Below are 15,299 nucleotides of genomic sequence, written 5' to 3' on the forward strand. Positions count from 1 at the left end.
CCGGGACAGGGGACTCACTACTGGAAACACCACTGTCCATAGCCACAGGGACAGGGGACTCACTACTGGAAACACCACTGTTCATAGACACCGGGACAGGGGACTCACTACTGGAAACACCACTGTTCATAGACACCGGGACAGTGGACTCACGACTGGAAACAAAACTGTTCATAGACACCGGGACAGGGGACTCACTACTGGAAACACCACTGTTCATAGACACAGGGACAGGGGACTCACTACTGGAAACACCACTGTTCATAGACACCGGGTGAGGGGACTCACTACTGGAAACACCTCTGTTCATAGACACAGGGACATGGGTCTCACTATTGGAAGCATCCTTGTTCATAGACACAAGTGCAGGGGAACTCGATGCTGGAAGCAACAACAATAACAACAACTTTTATTTACATAGCACCTTTAAAGTAGTAAATCGTCACAAGGCACTGCGCAGGTGCATAAAAAGACAAAAAACGACACAGAGATGCATAAGGAGAAATTCGGGCAGGTGAACAAACGCTTGGTCATAGAGGTAGGTTTTAAGGAGTGTCTTAATGGAGGAAAGAGAGGTAGAGAGGCGGAGAGGGTTAGGGAGGGAATTCCAGAGCTTAGGGCCGAGGCAACAGAAGGCACGGCCACCAATGGTTGAATGATTATAATCAGGGATGCTAAAGAGGGCAGAATTAGAGGAGCGCAGATAACTCGGGGGGCTGTGGGGCTGGAGGAGTTTACAGAGATAGGAAGAGGCGATGCCATGGTGGGATTTGAATATTATGATGGGAATTTTGAAATCGAGGCTTTAAGCCGGAGCCAAAGTAGCTCAACGAGCACAGGGGTGATTGGTGAACGGGACTTGGTGCGAGTAAGGACACAGGCAGCTGAATTTTGGATCACCTCAAGTTTACATAGTGTGGAATGTGGGAGGCCAGCTAGGTGTGAGATGGAACAGTGAAGTCTAGAGGTAACAAAGGCATGGGTGAGAGTTTCAGCAGTGGATGAGCTGAGGCAAGTGGGGAGACGGGCGATGTTACTGAGGTGGAAATAGGCGGTCTTCATTATGCTGCAGATACTCGGAAGCTCATTCCAGGGTCAAATATGACCCAAGGTTGTGAACAGTGTGGGTCAGCCGCAGACAGATGTTAGGGAGAGGGATGGAGTCAGTGGCTGGGAACGGAGTTCACCACTGTTCATCGGCACAAGTCCAGGAGTCTCACTATAGGAAACAACATCGCTTTAGTTCCAATAAATCCCACAGTCCCACCGGTGATGGAGGAGCTGTTCACGAGCTAGAGAAAGTAAAAGTCCAAAGACAGCACATGCTGATTGTTTTAATGATCTGTTTATTGTTCTCCAGGCAATCCACACACATAAGCCGCCACAGTTATTGTTCATGTCCTTATATTATTTAAATATTAATTACAGACGGGCTTATTCTCCTTTCACACTCAACTGGTGTAACCCACGTGTTCTGACGCTCATCCAGCAATCAACACCCCATTCTCACATCAGCCTAAACCACAATGCTGGGTCTTGTATTTCTTTGTGTCCAGAGTTTGATTTAATCCAATTAAACCCCTACCGCTTTTATAACCTTACCATCCACATGATGCTAGCTCTTCTACCTTGCTCACTGACTCTTACATGGAAACACGCGGGCCTTGTCAGATAGAGGCCAGCGTTATATCTGGAGAAGCCTGGGGCAGAGATGGAGCCTGTTGGGGTTCCGCTAAAAGATGCAAGAGCACAGGATGGGATATGAGATGCAATGCAGGTCTAATGCTGGGAATTCCTCCGAACTTTTCGTTGCTAAACTAATTTAAATATTATTCTCAGTGGATATTTCATCCCAATCTTCAGCTCCTCTCTGAATTTAGTCTGTGTTACTGCATAAATACACGTGTTTGTGCAGCAGCTCAATAGCAGGAGCATATAGCTGGTCCAATCTGCGATAAGCATCGGGTCATTGAAACCTGTTGAATAATAACGGTTTGTAATTCGCATTAATAAGAAAACTATCACGTACGTCGTCCAGAGCAGTATGAAGTTTCCGGATATAGCGAAGAGTAAGATAATGGATTTCCTTCGGTTCTCCATCTCCGGATCATTGTGATTCGCATCATTCTTGCTGCTCCTCAGCCTCCTGCGGACTCTACTGGCCGCCAAAATTTGTCCTACGGTCAGAGCATTGAGCAGCAGCATCAGGACTATTGGGAGCAGTGGGGTGAAACAGCGCTGAATCCAGGTAAATGCTACCCACGCAGTTACAGTGTAATACTCTAGTTTTGTATTACAGCCCCAGGGTATGTTGTCGATTGTATACCAGGGTTCAAATGCAAAGTTCCAGGGAATGTTTTTCAAACAGAACAGCAGACACACGGTTCCTATAACCATGGCTGCAGTTTTCTCAGTGCAATATTTAGTCCTCAGCCTCTGGCAACAAATGGTAACAAAACGATCAAAAGTAAAAGCGACTGTTAACCAGACAGAAATATCTGTGACTGCACGGACCAGGACAGTGTGGAAAGAACACACAGGTGTGAGCCACAGGAAGGTAGTTGGGAAATAATAACCATTAATCCGAACCAGTATCACATCAGTGATAATGACCAGTAGATCCGCCGCCGCCATGGCCACCAGATAGCGGGTGATACACCTGGAGAGACCGCACTTTCCCCGGGACAGGATCACAATCGTCATCACGTTCGCTGTAAATGGGAAACAAACAGAAACAGGGAATCAGCCTTCAGATTACAGCAAGGGAGCCAGTTTCACAGTATTTGATGTGAAATGTACTTTACTGCAGGATCTGGGAATGGGAACTGAACTCGTTACCGCTGCTAGGATTGGGCAGTTGATAACAATTTTAACATAAAATTGCAATGTTCAGTATAAGAGAGTCTGGAGTAAATAAGTGAAAATAAACGCCTCCAGCAAAGATTAAAACATGAACAAAATGGATTCTCTGGGAATTTCCTCAGAGCTGCTCCTCTTCCACCATCACAGCTTCATCAGAAGTGAAAGGAATCCCGACGAGTCCCGAGTAAATTACCAGCCCTTTAATTGTACGAGCAAATGGACAGCCAGTTAATGAGTTATAATTAATAGCAACAAGTAGCAGTTCAGTGACAGAAGAACGAATGAAAACAAAACGAAATTAAAGTGATTGAAAATAAGTACTGAATGGCCAGTTATAAATTGAGAGATAAATGATGGGTGAGGAGCAGTGAGAATGAAGCCGGCCCGAAATGTGGTAAATGCTAAACGGGGAGCACCGATGGTGAGATCATCGGCGGGGTTTGGATCCGTGGCCAGGAGAGGGGAGCAGATACCAGGCGGGGGTCAGAACAGGCTCGTATTTGTCAGGTTGGATTCTCAGACTGGGGGGAATGACTAAAAACTGTTGAAAAGACAAATGTCAAACACCATGTTACAAAGCGACTTGTTGTGGGTCAACTCGACCAGTTTCTGTTTACAAACCACCGGATGGACATTTCAACAAAAGCAAAATACTGCGGATGCTGGAAATCTGAAATTAAAACAGAAAATGCTGGAAATACTCAGCAGGTCAGGCAGCATCTGCAGAGAGAGAAACACATTTAACGTCTCAGGTCGATGACCCTTCGTTAGAACAGGAAAAAGTCAGATGGACAGTTCACCTGATCAACCGACTTCCCCTCGCTGGAAACCCCAGGTCCTGACATCGGTGCCTTGAACAGTTCAACATCATGTGGGCAAACTCCAACAATCACCGCAAGGGGGAGTAGGTCAGATGTGAGCAGCAACAAACAAGCTGACCTTGTTCTGTGATCCCAGGAACAATTGAACCTTCCAAAGTACACGTAGTAAGACGAGCACACTCCCGACCTCGCTTTTGTCACCTCTGATAATGGATGAAACTTCAGAGGGAGGTGATGGCGGCGATCCGAGGCTTACAGCAAAGACCAGTGCAAGTGACAATAGCGGCTGCTGTCCAACCCATGACAACAAAGTACCTGCCGAGATTCAGCTTCAGAAAGTTTTAGTGGGAAGGTTGTACCTCTGAATTGGACGAATCCATCTGTAAAATTAATCCGACACACGAGCAATATTGAGAACCTGTCACCCTGGTCTGTAAGATTTTCCAAAATTACATCCTAGCAGATATGGGAAATATATACAACTGAGCATTCGGAATAAACAATCAACAATATCAGAGTTTCACTCAGGATAATGTGTCGTATGGCAGGTTGTCAGCTTGACATGGAAAGAAGCGTCATGGGTTAATTGGTACAGAATAAGAGAGAGAAAGAGTGTGTGGGAGAGAGAGAGAATGAGAGACGGATAGAACGAGATAGGGAGAGACTAAAAGAGAGAGTCAGTGAAAAGGAGAGGGGAGAGAGAGGGAGAAAGAAAAATTGAGATTGAGAGACAGAGGCAGAGAGAGAGAAAAACGAGAACTATATATATCAGAGACAACTCTGCAGAAGGAGAAGCCTTTGCAAGATAAGGTAGGTGAAGTAGAAATAATTCACTGTCTTCCTGCAGAACCGTCTTTAGACAAGAGAAACTTCGGTGGAAATGATATGACATGATTTTAGGCGTGTATAATTTTTAAATAGTTAAGCAGCTGGTGGGATCTCCATGGATACAGAAATATATTGTAAAGGTACTGCCCCCGAATCAGAGATAAGAGATATGAGGTGCTGTCTAGTGACCCTGAGCAGGTTGAGGTGGACCTTCTGCTTGAACAGCTGCAGTCCATGTGGTGAAGTTACTCCCACAGGGCTGTTAGGGCGGCACTTCTAAGGTTTGGACACAGTTACTATGCACCAAATGTGATGGGATAATTTTTTCCCAATGTTACCAATATTTTGTAATGACTCAAACCATTTCAGTAATTTCTTTATCTAAAATATGCAGCATTTTACAAAATTGCTAAAATTATTCGCCACATTTATCATGCACTAAACCATTAATTGATTCAACAATTGGATCAGTGTTTCAATGGTTTATTAATTATAGTCCCGCCTTACTTAGAGTCACACTTTAAACAGTGGTGACACTTAAATAACAAACGATCTAGTTACACAACGATTGCCGTCAATTACACTTGTTTCTATTTCCAAGTGCAATGACGGAATATGAAGAAAAGAATATCCACCACTCTGAGAATCCAACCACCAATGTCGTCAGTTAAAAATAAAAATATCTTTACTGCTGTGCCGTAATGTTTCTATTTCCCCAGCTCTCCGTTCCTTCAGTCTCCGGGCTCACTCTCCATGCAATGTCCCGAATATAACCATTAAAGCACAGAACATTATAATATCAATAAGCATATCACAAAAGGAAGAGGGAGGACAGTTAGGGCGTGATATTCCCAGAATTTCTGAAACTGACCCGTAATCTGTAGAATAATCACCTCCGGACAAACACAGCAACTGAGCAGACCCGCAAGGAGAGCAGTAATACAAAGAGACACGGACTTATACAATCAATAACCGGTTACAATGCCTCACCGGGAACTCCACGGGCGACAAGTATAACTTCAGAAATCACTTATACCAGTTACACTGAAAATGGACACGCGATTAATGGAACTCCCATTGCAGAAATGCTGATGACTTGGGAGCTTGATGCACAGCTACACAGGGACACAGGAGGAGGTTATTCAGCCCCACAAGCCTTTTCCAACATCACATTAGACCCTGGCTGATCTGCACCTTAACTCCATTTACCTGTCTTGGTTCCATATCCCATGATACTCATACCATAAAAAGTTATATCCATCACAGTCTTCAAAATTTCAATTGACCGAGCATTGACGGGCTTTTGGGAAAACGAGTTCCAGAAAACACTGCCCTTTGTGTGAGAAAGTGTTTCCTGATTTACCTCCTAAATGGCATAACTCTCATTTTAAGATCATGTCCCCTCGTTCTCCAATCTCCACCAAGGAAACAGTTTCTCTGCATATACATTATCGAATCTCTTTATCATTTTAAATAACTCGTATATAACACCCCTCAACATTCTAAACACAAGGAATACAAACTAAGTTTATGCAATCTGTCCTCACAATTTAACCCTTTAAGCCCCGGTGTAATTCAGGTGAACCTGCGCTGAACTCCCTCCAAGACGAATACATGTTTCCGGCGATGCGGTGCCCAAGACTGAACTCGTGCTCCAGGTGGGGTCTGACCAAGGTTCGATTTAACTGAAGCATCACTTGCTCACTTTCGAATTTAAACACCCTTGTGAAAAAAAACAAAATCCCATCAACATTTATCCCTGCTTTTTGTCTCCTTCCTCGCAAGCAACTACCAACCCGTCTCACAAGGTTACCTCCAATACTGTGCAATCTCACCTTTGTTAATAATTTCTGTGTGAAACTTTATCTGAAGCAGGGAAATAACTGACACTGTATTACAACTTGAGAATATGGGGACCAACATTCCATTGCATCGTGTGCTGACGGTTTTTACAGTTAAAATTACCCCCGCTGACAGGACATTGAATGAAGATAATAATTGGAGCTTTTGCTGGATATTATATGTGCATTATGATCTCAATGAACATATCACTCAAAGAAGATGGCAGACAGGGAGGATGTGATATTCAATTAAATTCTGACATTGATTTGGAAAAAGCAAAACAAATTCTTCAGAAGGAACAGAAAAAATATCGGGCATGTACAAAGACCAGTGACACACATAAACCCTGATTCACAAAGTCAGTAAGTTCAGAATCAGTTAGCGGGAACACCAAATACCGCTTGTAGAACGGGAACATGGCAAACAGATATACAATACATTCCACTTTATTTATCTCTGAGAAATGATGGGGACTCTTGGTGCAGGACACCGAGCCACAATGGACCCTGTGAGCTGTAATATTCAGAGAAAGACTTATTAATACAGGAGCGAAGCTTCCAATGGGAGCATTAGGCTGCATTGTCCCTGAGATTTGTGAGAGTCAGTGGGACAGTGAGACAACTCACTTCACTATGTCCTTACTGAGTAACATCTTTAAACAGACCTGGCAGAGTTTTAAAAGCAATAGTAGAAATATTGGAGTTTGATGCCGATCACATTTGTTCAAAAAGCAACCTGGAACTTTTAGTAGCAGCGGGTGTTGGGAACTCATTCCACTGAATGTGAGATTTCAGTTTCCCAGCTGAAGGGGAGAATTTGATTCCTTGGAATGTAGGAGTTAAAATACACCGCTTTCATACCCAGGGCTCAGTCACACTAAACTATGAATCTGAGCTAGATGAATGTAACACAGACACAGATTACAGGGCGATATGATCAAAGTGTTTAAAATGTTGCAAGGATGGGAGAAGGTAGATAGAAGCAGATTGATTCCAGCAAATGATGGGGTCAAGAACGAGGTGTCATAGATACAAGATTGAACAGAAGACATTCGGTACATTGGAAAAGGGAGTGGGAGAATCATCTTTACAAAGAGAGTTGGGAGGCGGTGGAGTTCAGTTCCAGGGTTAGTGGTTGAGGCAGAAGCTATGCTCAGTTTCAGAGTAGAGTGGATAGGTTGATGGAGGAAGAGGTGATGAAGGGATATCGGGACAGGCTGGTTAACTGTCTTTACAAATATCTTCTAACTGTAAGGATCAGAAGGGAACTAATTATAACTTGGTAGCGAGCAGCGGTTTGACCGGGCGGACAGGCTGGCTGAGAGTTCAGCCAGTGTTATATCAACATGCAAGTGTATGATCTGAACAATAAAAGTGTCCGGTTTGTATAAAGGGACCAGAACCCGGCTTCTGATCGGTGCTCTGGGTAAAATGCGGGTGATGGAAGCTGAAACGGATTTTTCAAATGGGGACAAACCCAGGAGAGTTTCACAGAGTGCCGCTGCTTTGTTTCAATTACTCTCTCACTGCATTGGATTCCCGGTCTGAGCTGCTGGAAGGGATGTGACAGGCAGCACTGTGCCCGCCCGGTGGGTGAAGAGGAGTATGAGAACAGGCTGGTGACCGGTCAGGAGAGAAGACCAGGGCGAGATCCTATGTCCCTGCATGGAGCACAAACCCACCCTCGGCATGGAGTGTGTTCAGCAGGAACAATATCCAGCACTTTGCTGGAAACAGACTGAGAAGAGCGGGAAGATTCTGATTAATGAGACTGAACAAATCCCAGTCCTGACTGTACGGATTCCCAGGTATATATCCAGGAGCGGCCGTCAGTCGACCGATCCCCAGCGGGAGTCAGAGGGGGAAAAACTGGAGCATTTTATAACACAGTGAATGTTCAGCAAAATATAGTCCTTGTCAGGTATTACCGAGTGTTACTGGAAAGAAGGGGAGGAGAGAAAATTTGGCCGGGCATGGAAACAATGGAATGAAAATATTCCATGGAATCACACATTGCACGAGTTCTCAGTTAAAATGGAATCATTGGAAAGACATTAAATGCAGAAAATAATCTGCAGTTTTTATGGGGTTTAAAGAAACTAAAAAATGCAAAAAATTATCAGTCAATGAACGAGGTACAGCGGGAAATACAGTCACTGAATTTCTGCCTTTCAATTGACTTGTGAAAAACAGTGAGAAAAGGACACTTACCGAGATAGGAGCAGAAACAGAGTCAACCCTGATTCACAACTTCAGTAATGGAAGATAATCTCTTACCGGGGATTCCAACGGCTGCTATAATCGGATAGTAAATCATTACTGCCTGTATAACTGGCGGTAAGATGGTAAATGGATATGCAATGTACGGAACTCTCATTCTGTCGGAGAAGTGATGGTGACTCTTTGCACTGGACACAGGGCTCAACTGAGTCTGTGAGATGAGTGATTGAGAGAAAACCATTTATAATTGAGGGACACTTCCCGTGGGATCAGGAAGCATCAGGAGTATTGACATTACTTCCAGTCATTTGGGCAGCGTGTCAACTCCCTACACTGTCATGTTTGTGCTGCACTAATTAGATACAAATTGATATTGCAAGTGTTTTGAAATGAAACCGCCCAAAGATTGGAATAATACTTTGCTCACATTTCTCTCTGTCAATGTACTGAAAGCCGGGCTCTGACAGCATCGCTGCAACACCTTCAACAGAAGCAGCTTCAGGGTCCCCCCTGTGACGTCACACGGCTCAGTCCTGTCGATGCAGCAACTGAACTCCCCCAATTCTCCAACATCTTTCAGTGTTTACACCGCCCCCGGAGCTCCAAACTCAGCGCTTTCAATGTGGGAGTTTAGGCTGGCAATTGAGTGAGGAATTTGTGTCTTTAGGACGGGAAGAGTTCGGTCTTTGCAGCAACACCTGGAATAAATTAAATCTAAAATCTCAGGTAGAAAAATGAAACCATGGACAGGGGCTCGAAAAATCCTGGATTTCACTGAAATCCACATTCTATAAAGGTTACAGGTTAAGGCAGAGCCCTGTTCCTTTAGAGGGATAATCTAGGTATGGGGTACTATACAATATTGAAATAGGTTGGGCCACATTTAGAGCAGAATCGCTGTGGAAATCTCCATCCCCCAGGATTATGTGGGCTGCGGTGGGGATTAGAGTTTCTGCTCATTTCATTATTTTCTATTATTATCCCATTCCCGGTAGTTTCACTTTGATCTTTCCAGTGATATTATCGAAGGTCAGTCCGTGGGACACAGGTGCATTCAGACCAGGAGTAAGTCATTCAGCGTCTCGGGCCTGCTCCGCCATTCAATTTGATCATGGCTGATCTGCAGCTCAGACCCGTTTCCCCGGCTTTGCTGCTTATCGCTTCATATCCTCACCTTACAACAATGTATCGATCACAGCCATGAAAGCTCCAAATAATCCCGAGCATCTGCAGCTTTTTGTGGGTTAGAGTTTCAAATTCCCACCAGCCATCGTGTGACAAAGTGTATCTTGATTTCGCTCCTGAATGACATAAATCTAATGTTAAGCTTATTGTATAGAATTACAGATAATATACAGCAGAGGAACAGGCCATTCGGCCCAACTGGTCCAAGCTGCTGTTTCTGCTCTACCAGTCTCCTCTCACCCCATCACCATGGCCTTCTAGTCATTTCACCCTCATGTATTTATCTAGCTTCCCCTTAAATACATCTGTGCAACTCGATTCACCTAATGATTGTGGTAGCGAGTTCGACAATACGTCCCCTTGTTCATGATTCTTGCACCAGACAGAATTGTTTCCCGGTATCTACCCTATTGAATCGTTAGACATTTTAAGCACCTCCTACAGGTCAGCCCTCAATCTCCTTTTCTCAAGGAAATGGAAGCAATATTTTGCAACATGTCCTCGTAATTTAACCCTTTTAGCTCAGGTAAATTTCAGGTGATTCTGTGCTGCATCAACTCCAAGGCCTATATATAATCAGTGAGGGACTCGGGAGGTGAGAGAAGGAAGGAAGACTGGAAAATGGATTGGAGGGACAGATTGGGGCCTCGTGGAAAGAGAGGGGCAATGGGGGTCGGAGGATGGGAAGACTAGAGAATGGGAGGTCAGAGAGAGGATAATGGGGTCAGCCAGAGGGGGAATGAGGGTCATGACAGAGGAATGCGGTTAGGGAGAGGGGGCAAGAGGGTCAACAGCAGGTACATGGGATCCTAGAGACGGGGGAAGTGAATCAGCAGCAGATAAATCGGGCCAGGGAGTGCGGGAAGATGGTCAGCAGCAGGTAAATGGGTTCAAAGAGAGGGGGAAAGAGGGTCAGCAGCCGGTAAATCGGGCCAGAGAGAGGAGGGAAGAGGGTCAGCAGCAGGTAAATGGGGTCAGAGAGAGGGGGGAAGAGGGTCAGTAGCAGGTAAATGGGGTCAAAGAGAGTGGGGAAGAGGGTCAGCAGCAGGGAAATGGGGTCAAACAGAGGGGGAAGAGGGTCAGGAGCAGGTAAGTGGGTCAGAGAGAGGGGGAAGAGGGTCAGCAGCAGGTAAATGCGGCCAGAGGGAGGGGGAAGAGGGTCAGCAGCGGGTAAATGGGGTCAGAGGGAGGGGGAAGAGGGTCAGCAGCAGGTAAATGTGGTCAGAGACAGGAGGAAGAGGGTCAGCAGGTAAATGGGGTCAGAGAGAGGGGGAAGAGGGTCAGCAGCAGGTAAATGGGGTCAGAGAGATGGGGCAGAGGGTCAGCAGCAGGTAAATGGGGTCAGAGAGAGTGGGAAGAGGATCAGCAGCAGGTAAATGGGGTCAGAGTGAGGGGAAGAGGGTCAGCAGCAGGTAAATGTGGTCAGTGTGAGGGGGAAGAGGGTCAGCAGCAGATAAATGGGGTCAGAGAGAGGGGGAAGAGGATCAGCAGCAGGTAAATGGGGTCAGAGAGAGGGGGAAGAGGGTCAGCAGCAGGTAAATGTGGTCAGAGAGAGGGGAATCTCCATAGGGCTGTGGATGACTATCTTCATGACTGAGATCGATAGATATCTGCGCACCAACTGAATCAAGGGATATGAAGATCGGGCGGGAAACTGAATTTGTGGTGGAAGTTCAGCCATGATCTTACTGATTGGTGGAGCAGCCTCGAGGGTTTCTATGGCCTACTCCTGCTCCTTTTTCTAATGTTATTATGAAACGCAGCAGCCAATTTGTGCACAGCAAGCTCCCACAAACGGCAATGTGACAATGACCAGATAATCTGTTGTTTTGAGTTGATTGAGGGATAAATATTGACCAGGACACCGGGTAATTTCCCTGCTCTTTATCGAAGTAGTGCCGTATGTGATCTTTTACGCCCACCTGAGAGGGCAGACGGGGCTTGGTTTTAACGTCTCAGCTAAAACACGGCAACTCCAACAGTGCAGCACTCCTTCAGTGCGGCACTGCAGTGCCCAGGTCTCTGAACCAATATCTTTCTGATTCAGGGTGTCACCAACTGAGCCAGGGCTGACACACAGCCTCCCTGAAGGACCACTTCATTGTATCGAAACGGAGCTGGAGCTTCCCGGATTGTTGGAACCGACAGGTTGCAGGTGTCCTGTTGAGCGAAAGAATCTCTCTGAGAAGAGCGGGAAGCCAATCGGGGAAATTAAAGGAAGTGGTGAATTAGTGACCTGCCAGACACCCAATCCGGGAATGACGGATTCAAACAAATATAGGAAAGAAGGAACTCTACGGGGACCTGTTCGCTAATTCTTCAACATCGTAAAACCATCCCAAGTAATTCTCCCGGTGTCCTGGCCGGTATTTCCACCTTACATTAATTTCACGGAAACTTTGACTTTAAATCAGACAATAGTCAGAAGATGGCAGCGTGAATCTACATTGCAGCTGAATGTATTGTCATGTATTGTGTTTAAAGTTACCTCACATTATTTATAAAATGGGGCGCACAGTTAAGATGAAGAGGGGCAGGCGAACTGTGGTTTCCACTGCGGCTGCTGCTCAACAATAATTGCCCTCAGTGTGTACAGTGAGCAGAAGGAATTGCTGCTGTTTCTTCACATTTCCCACTGCACTCATTGTCATTCTGCTTTAACAGAAACAGCTTGGATCTCCAGATATATTTAAACATTAAACCTCGGGGCTGATAGAATAATGATACAATAATATGAACATCATGTGCTTTCAATGGAGAAGTGTTTTCCACCTGCCGTGAGCAGAGAGCTTGGTGAAGATAGCGTTGGGTGAATCTGCTAAACTGAGTGGTGATGGGAAGTTGGTGAGAGTGGGACTTCGGTGCAGAGGGGGAGGGAGCTGCTCAGTAATTTAAATCAAGGAACAACAGTAAATACACCAAAATAGTCGAACTAATTAGAACTAGGGATAAAATTAAAATTAACTAAGTTCAGGATAGCAACATTAAAGGAATCTGAACTGCATTAAATAAAAATCGGATGTACGTCATTAATTAAATAATAAGTAGGAGTAAGGAGTGCTAAATTAATATATATAGAATAATAGAATAGAATCATAGAAGTTTACAGCACCGAAGGGGCCATTCGGCCCATCGTGCCAGTGCCTGTTCTTTGAAAGAGCGGTAAAATTTGAAGCCAGACCCCAGCGTTTTACTCTTAATCCTGGAAATCAGTTCCCTACAAATACAGGTCCAATTTTAATCAAGATCAAGGGGCAGGTGAGACCCGATGCCTGCAATTCTTGTGGCATTTAGCAGCTGCAGAAAGTTTCCTGTTTCCTGGACAATCACGTGTGCAGGATGAGCCCCCAATTTCTCGAGCTCAGGGTTTCTGAGACTGAGGAGCGGCGGGAGTCACTGCTGGGCATTCGGGTGATGGCAATTCCCCGTAGAAAAAGTTGCAGGAGGTGGTAACCCCGCAGCTACAGAGAGTTCAGGTGGGGAGTAAGTGGGTGGCCAGCCGGCAGGTGAGGAAGAGGCAGGCCCTGCAGGAATCCCCCGCGAATCTGGCCCTCTCAACCCGGTTTTCCGTGCTGATACCAGTGACGGTGATGACACCCTGGGGGAGTGCATCCTAGAGCAAAGAGCTTGGTGAAGGGAGAGATGGGTGAATCTGCTAAACGGCTTCGTGGGGCAAATGGCTGCACAGGGGGCGCAGCAATGCGAGCACATTTAGTAGTGCTTGGGGATTTGATATTCAGCGGGGAGAGACAGGCGTTACAGCATCAGTCGTCGTGATTCTCGCAGAGTATGTTGCCTCCCTGATGCCAGGGTGATGGACATCATTGATAGGGTGCATAACATTTTGCGAAGGGCAGATGAACAGCCAGCAGCCATGATCATTGTTGGAACCAATGACAGAGATAGGAAACGGGCTGTGTTCCTACAGGCACATTTTCCAGAGCAAGTTAAATTGCAGGACCAAAAATGGCAGTTATCCCTGGATTACTCCCAGTGTCACGTCCTGGAGCATATAGGAGAAGTAAGATAAGACATGTTGACGTGTGGCTGGAGAACTGGTGCAGATGGGAGTTGTAAGACAGTCTGATTGTCTGATAGTTTATAGAGTTCAGACTCGTGGAACAGACAACACAAAACCCAATGAATCTGTGAAATTTCTTTTAATTAAAAATTCACAAGAGGTTACAAGTAAAATTAGCAGAATACAAACAGTACTCAATTCATGTACTTATCACAAGCAAGTATCAAAAATCATTTACTTTAAGCTCAGGTGATTAAAAGCAAACCCACATGCATACAACACCTGGTTGGGTATTGGAGCCGTGGGGCAGTGGGTGAATGGGTGGGAATTGGAGTTGGGGGTGCGTGGGTGAATGGTTGGGTATTGGAGCCGGGGGGGGGCAGTGGGTGAATGGTTGGATATTGGAGCCGGGGGGCAGTGGGTGAATGATTGGGCATTGGAGCCGGGGGGCAGTGGGTGAATGGTTGTGTATTGGAGCCGGGGGTCCCTGGGTGAATGGTTGGGTTTTGGAGACGAGGGGGCAGTGGGTGAATGGTTGGGTATTGTGGTCGCGGGTCCGTGGGTGAATGGTTGGGTATTGGAGACGGGGGGCAGTGGGTGAATGGTTGGGTATTGGAGCCGGAGGACAGTGGGTGAATGTTTGGGTATTGGAGCCGGCAGTCCATGGGTGAATGGTTGGGTATTGGAGACGGGGGGCAGTGGGTGAATGGTTGGGTATTGGAGCCGGGGGGCAGTGGGTGAATGTTTGGGTATTGGAGCCGGCAGTCCATGGGTGAATGGTTGGGTATTGGTGCCGGGGGTCATGATTGCATATTGGAGCCGAGGGGGCAATGGGTGTATGTCTGAGTACTGGAGCTGCGGGGGCAGTGGGCGAATGGTTGGGTACTGGAGCCAGGGGGCAGTGGGTGAATGGCTGGGTACTGGAGCTGAGGGGGCAGTGGGTGAATGTTTGGGTACTGGAGCCGGGGGGCAGTGGGTGAATGGTTGTGTACTGGAGCCGGGGAGCAGTGGGTGAATGGTTGGGTATTGGCACCGGGGGGCAGTGGTTGAATGCTTGGGTACTGGAGCTGGGGGTGCAAGGGTGGTGCAGTGGGTGAATATTTGAGTATTGGAGCCGAGGGCCGGGCGTGTTGCAGTGGGGCATGGTGGAGTATTGGAGACGATGGGCAATGGTTGGGTATTGGAGCTGGGGGCAATTGTTGGGCATTGGAGCTGGGTGCAATGGTTTGGAATTGTTGCTGTGGGGGGAGCTGTGTTCGTGCATTGGATCCGGGGGGCAATGGTTGGGCATTGGAGCCGGTGACAATGGTTGGGTTTTGTAGCTGTTGGTGGAGCTGTGTTTGTGTATTGGCTCCGGGGGGCAGTGGTTGAGTATGGCAGCTGTGGTGGGAGCAGTGTGTATGTATTGGAGCCGGGGGCAATGGTTGGGTATTGGAGCTGCGGGGCGGGGGGATGCACTGGTTGGGTATTGTAGCTGTGGTGGGAGCAGTGGTTCGGTATTGGAGCCGGTGGGTAATGGTT

The 15,299-nt window shown here is 46.5% G+C and overlaps 1 pseudogene; it reads right to left on the bottom strand.

Annotated features, from left to right (window-relative positions):
- Window positions 1–1,266: 1,266 nt before the first annotated feature.
- LOC147093457 (putative G protein-coupled receptor 139) lies at window positions 1,267–8,765 on the bottom strand (annotated as a pseudogene).
- Window positions 8,766–15,299: the final 6,534 nt, after the last annotated feature.

This window comes from Somniosus microcephalus, unplaced genomic scaffold (genome assembly GCF_052327205.1).
Source record: "Somniosus microcephalus isolate GS21.2 unplaced genomic scaffold, FLI_Smic_1.0 unresolved_chr1, whole genome shotgun sequence".
Classification (NCBI taxonomy): domain Eukaryota; kingdom Metazoa; phylum Chordata; class Chondrichthyes; order Squaliformes; family Somniosidae; genus Somniosus; species Somniosus microcephalus.